A 6437-nucleotide genomic window follows, 5' to 3' on the forward strand; every position below is an offset into this window, starting at 1 on the left:
GAACCAAAACAGCGACTTTGAGCTCATTTTTGAATGTTTTCCATTTGGAATCTTAGAGAAGTGTATTCTAGGAACTTTTAGTACTTTAGAAGAGGTTTCCAACAGTACCAAGTTTTCCAATTTTGGACTTGTAAAGAATGAGATACGATTTTTCAAAGATCTCGTACCAAAACTGAAATTTCCGAATCTTAAGGAAATAGAGATTTTTGAATTCTCCTTATTCCTTTGATGTTACTTGAACATATTAAACTTGATTTCCAAGATGACACCTCAATTGCTTTTGTGCATTAAAATCCCATTTTTGAACCCCGATTTACGAGTGGTTGGGATTCGTTTTCTTTGGGATTTTCTTAGATTGTGTATTAAGTACAATCTTCGTAATAATTGGGGGTTTTGAGTGATAAATCCTTATTAATTGCTCAGGCACACAAGAGGAACTTCAAGAGGATCCCACGGTGGACGCTTGAACTTCGAGTGCCGTTTCTTCTTGTTTACTTGGTGAGTGTCAAGTGCATGTTAAATACTTATGTAATTGAAATGTGAATTGTACAAGTGTTATACATGATACGTAAACGTCTTGAGACGAGTGTGTATTTTATCGCGCTCGTTCTCCTTTGGGGAATGCTACAGTTAAAATGTGCTATGTGAATTGATATTCGAATTGTGTGAAATGAACTGTTATAGGAATTAAGTGAAGTGTTGTTATTGCCAACCATATTTGTGTTGTGATGTCGAGTGGAGTGAGCCTCCTCAACTTATGTGTATATACGTGGGGACACCCTCGTGCTCTCTTTCCTTTAATTATGCAATACTTGTTACATGGATACACATGATCAGTAACTGTTCATAGACATGTTTAACTCGTAAGTTCTGAGGGGGAGCATGTACCACACCGATTCGGGTAGGAGGTACCTCTCATGTCGACTCAGAACCATACTTGAAAAAGTAAAATTCTACGGACTTGATTACCTAATCGGGTGATGGAATGTCATCACAAGGAAGTATTGGATTGAACTTTGACAAAACAAATAGAAATTAGCTCATAAGAGCTCCTGTATCCTACTCGAGGGTATCTTAGTATAAATTGTGAATCACCTGAATATTATAGCTGTCATTCTTGCGTAAGTACTATTGTTATTTGGACTGCGCGTGTTGCATGTTTTCTTGGCCTCACGAGCATTCGCTCACCCCGTTAGATTTATTTTCTTTAACAGGAGCTGAAATGGAAGGAATTGTGGAGAGGTCGATTTGATGGCCCTTTTGATTAGAATTTTGAATGTATTCGTTTAGACAACTTTTGAAAGCTGTATATTTTAGTAATGTAAGATATTTTGGTAACTTATGGTGTAAGACTTGAACGATTATTAAGGAATTGACTTTCCTTTATATCTTCAACTTCTAGTATCGATCGGTTATTCTCAAGTTTGAAGGGAAATTGTACCGAATTCTGGCGAGAGTTGGGCAGGCGTCCCACGGATGCCCTTGGGTTCCCCCTTGGGAGAAGTGGGGGCGTCACAAAATGTGCCTTTACATCAATGTTGGATGGCAAAATAATATTTGTAATTAACTAGTGATAGCGAAGAAATAGTTTCATGCAGTTGTAAATTAATAACCATTTACATTAAAATGTTAAATTTGCTTAGAGAAGTGACAATGGAGGAAAAAAAGAAGGAAAAGAGGCCAACAAAAAGAGGAAAGTGCACACATTATTAACCATTAATGAGTGGTACCTCATGTTTGAAGATTAGTACTTATTCATATAATAGTTGTCTAGTAATTGAAGTGAATTACTTCAAACTTAATTGGTATGAGTATTTGAAATAATTTATAAATATTTGGTTGCATGTACATACTGTTAAGTATGCCTTATGTAGTGCAAAAATATAATTATAAGATGTCTTAACAGTGTGCCTATACATCATGTTAGATAACTATTATTTTTTGTGAATAAACAATGACTGTGGAGAAATACTTTCATATAGTTTTAAATTAGTAATCAATTAACATAATGCCCCTGTTAAAGAAAGGTGTGAAGGTTTGACAATAAAGGAAAAAAATAAAAAGATGTGCACGCATCAAATATTAATGGTGGTCCCTGTTTGTATAATAGTAGTATAGCAATTGAAGTGGATTGCTTCAAAGTTGATTGGCATTGATGTAAAGTCTAATTTTTATGTGTTAGGTTGATGTACATATTATTCAGTATGCCTTACTTATTGGTAGAAAATGGTTACAAGATGTCTTAGTTAATATGCCTGTACATCATGTTGGATAAGTATTATTATTGGTGAACAATTAGTGACAATCGACAAATACTTTTATGTGGTTGTAATTCAGCAATGAAGTAACAAGATGATGTTAAAGTAAGAGCTAAGGAATTTATAATGAAAGGAAAAGAAATAAAAGGAAGAGAAGTGGGGTGAAGTGCGCACACTATTAATTTGACAATTATTATTGCGTGTTTGTAACTTGGTACCTATTTGTACATTCCTAGTCTATAGGATTAAACTTGATTGGATAAGTGTAGGTTGTAATATGTATGTATTAGGCTAAATGTACTAAATGTTGAGTATGCCTAACTCAGATTTGAATATAGTATATCATATTTAGTTGTGATTTTATAATGTCATATGAATGCCAGGACAAAAAGGAAGCATATCAACCGTCCCTGAACAATGTAACATTTTTTGAACATTTTGTAACTCTATGTAAACTTCTTGTACATCGTTACAATAGAGGTGTGATATTTTGTTACTGTTCATATGGATCCCATATGTAATAATTGTGTCTCTATTATTAAGTTTTACTAGTAGTTTACGTAGAGTTACGCCTTGTTCAAAAAATATTACATCATTTAGAATGGTTGTGTTGAACAAAGTAAATAGCCTTTACAATTTGCATGAGCAGTGGCAAGATGGCAAGGAAAATGACAAAGAAGAATCCAAGTGCAAAGAAAGAAATATAAATAGGGAGAACTACTGAGCTTGCAGAACCAATCCCATTATTTATAATTAGAAAGGAAAAGAAGAAATCAACTTGAGAAGAAGAAATGGAGCAAGCGAAACTCAACTAACAACAGTGTATAAATCTTTTACCTTCTTTTTATTTATTTGTTATCACAACATTTGTAAATTTTCAATTTCAATTTATAGAAAATGTTATGTAGTGATAGGTAAGAATCCTTGTAGATATCATTGTAATCATCGTAGATTTTTGTTCAATTTGTAGATTTATTTGAAGCATTATATATATCTATTAGAATTGTTGTACATGTTATTATAACTAGAGTGTACATTGGTTAATTTTTTTTGTTCAATTTTTAGAAATATTTGTAAATAATAAGAGTATCTAATAAAGAGGCATTTTGTTATGTTTATAAACTTAACAAGCTCCTCCATTCTTTATTTTTTTTTGAAGAATCCATTCTTCATTTTAAATCACACATCATCTCTCTTTATGTATATGTTATTTTTATATGTATCATACCTAATAAATCCAATGATATTTGTTCAAAGAGCAATTAAATGATAGAAGTATGCCAAAATTGACATCCCAACCACGGTTCTAAAGTTTTTAGTTTGGGGTTTGGTAAAAATGGAAACGAGTGACACTATGATTGGGTGTTACAAATTTGTTGATGGGCAATTATTGCTTTTCGAAATTATAATATATTAATAACTAAAATTTTACCTAAAGCCATTACTTCCATAATAGTGATAGATAACTAGTTAAATTTTTGTTCAATCAGCATGTATATTATTTATAAGTAACCAAATGTAACTAATTTTCATCAATTTGTGAAACAAAAATCTTTATTTACTTAAACATATCATAAAATGACTAAACAATTTGTAAGACATTAGTAATGAAAAATCAATAAAGATCAACATGGGATACAACATCGAAATGTTACTAATTAGCAATAGAAAGTAAATGTTTTTTTTACCAATTGATAGAATAGAAGTTATTTTTTTGGATATATTGTAAAACAGATTGAACTAACAATAAAAAAAATTAACAACATGTAGTACTTAAATACTAACTAGATTTACAATACTAATAAACAAAATCTAAAATTAGCAATTTAACTATTTTTTCCTCTATTACATTTTAAAATAGATTGAACATGTGGTAGTGAATTAAGAACTAAATGTAGGTAAATTCTAACGAGTGTTCCGAGTCTTGCACAATGAAACTATCTAATTATCTAATCTAATTTCTTTGCTCCACTAGCATTGATTGATATCCATTGATTCGTCGAAAGAAGCTGTCTTTGCTCTTGACATGCTGCAAAATAAGATGAACAAGATATAATGTGTTAACAATTACATACAGGGCATAGCTAATCAAACCCCAATTTGTACGCCTATATGAACTCTATGTAACCAACGAACAACTATATAGTAAATTCATTCTTACATTATGTGTATGCACATGACAGTGTGTAAGGGCTAACAGCCTATTACAGATTCAAACAATAGACTAACTTTTGTAAATTTATGACCATATAAGCATACATAACATAGAACACTACTCCATACCCACAAACAACTTGTACACTCCACAAAAAATGTTAATATCAACTATATCAAAGTTTCTAGAATACATTCCATATCATGTAGTTACTTTTTGCTGCGTTATATCTAATCTTCTTTTACAAAAATACATAGTCAAGTAACTAACACCTAACATGATGTACATTTTTATAAACTGATTGTACCTTATAGATCATCCTGTGTAAAGTACTCACAAACAAACTAATACTCTTTATACAAGTAAAATTACACATCCATTATAGAGAGATGCACAAGTTGATTAAAGGGCCAATAACCATTCCAAAGTTATGCGCATCATTGCACTACCTTTTATAGATATACACAGTTAAGTAACTAATATCTAACATGTTGTACATTTTTGTAAACTAATTGTACCTTATGGATCACCCCGTGTAAAGTGCTTATAGGCAAATTAGTATTAACCATACAAATAAAATTACACACCTACTGCAGCTTGCAAGGAGATGCACAAGTGGGTCAAAGCACCAATAACCATTCCAAATGTATGCATACCATTGCACTATGCATGTGGCTGCGATGACTAATTGCAATATGCATATAGACAAATAACTGCATGTTCAACAATTTCTATACATTGTACTTGGTCGGTTACACGGTGTACATTATTTCAACCAGATTATACATTCACTAAGTATTTATATACATGCTACTTAACGAAGTAAACTATAGTGTATGCATAAAAATTTATTGGCCGATGTTACAATGCTAAAATTGTTCTTGTGGCTGGTTAGATGCGATTCCTATGTCTTCTAGTAATAACGATGGTAATAATCCAGCCTGCACTTTAAATGAATCACTATTAATTAAACATAGGCACACTACTAAGTCATCTTGTAACCATTTTTTTGCATTGCATAAGGCACACTGAACAATATGTACATTTAGCCTAATATATATAAATTATTTCAAACACTCGTACCAATTAAGTTTGAAATAATTCACTTCAATTACTAGATAGCTGATATATGAATAAGTAGTAATCTTCAAAAATGAGGTACCACTCATTAATGTTTAATAATGTGTGCACTTTCCTCTCTTTTTTAGCCTCTATTCCTTTTTTTCGTCCATTGTGATTTCTCTAAGCAGATTTAACATTTTAATGTAAATGGTTATTAATTTACTATCCAACATTGATGTAAAGGCACACTACTAGAACATCTTATAATCCATCCTAATCATTCACTTTGCTTACTATTACTTTTAATGTACTTCTATTTTACATCGATGTAATCACCTATAAACACCCAGTAATTCTATCTAGACCATAAGATGTCCCTACTAACTCACACAAAGAAAAATATAACTTCAAAAATTTCCTTTTCTTTTATCTGCCTAAAACCTTGACTACATTGTTGATGTGTTGTTGTTATTATAGTCAATTACCCCTACTTATCCCCTAATAATATCTCTTTCTACTAATTGGTTTGAAAGTTGTCATTTTCTTTTTTGTAAACATTTGGCGTGCAAAATTTCTCTTTACTCTCCTTCCTTGTGTAATCCATCAATTGATTGAACTTCTACTATTCAAAGGTTTCCATGGCGACTACAAGTAACATGGATGGATGCCATTCACCAAAAAATGGAAATTAAGTCATTGGTTTGCAACACTGTTACCTGAAGGATTTATGTGGATGCAATTGGGTGTTTCTCTGTTTCGGATCTCACCACCTTCTACTATCAAATCTCCAACACCTTTTCCTTTAGCAAGTAGTTATTCCTTCTTCTCAGTGTAATGATTGATGGGTGATAGTATATTTCCATGGCTCTTCTTTGGCACTCCTCGTCTGCAACTTTCTTGTTTTTGAATGTTATTTTTTCCCTAGTTCTGGAGTTATGGAGGAATATTGACAATTTTTGGAG

The sequence above is a fragment of the Coffea eugenioides genome, chromosome 9, assembly GCF_003713205.1.
Source record: "Coffea eugenioides isolate CCC68of chromosome 9, Ceug_1.0, whole genome shotgun sequence".
Taxonomy (NCBI): domain Eukaryota; kingdom Viridiplantae; phylum Streptophyta; class Magnoliopsida; order Gentianales; family Rubiaceae; genus Coffea; species Coffea eugenioides.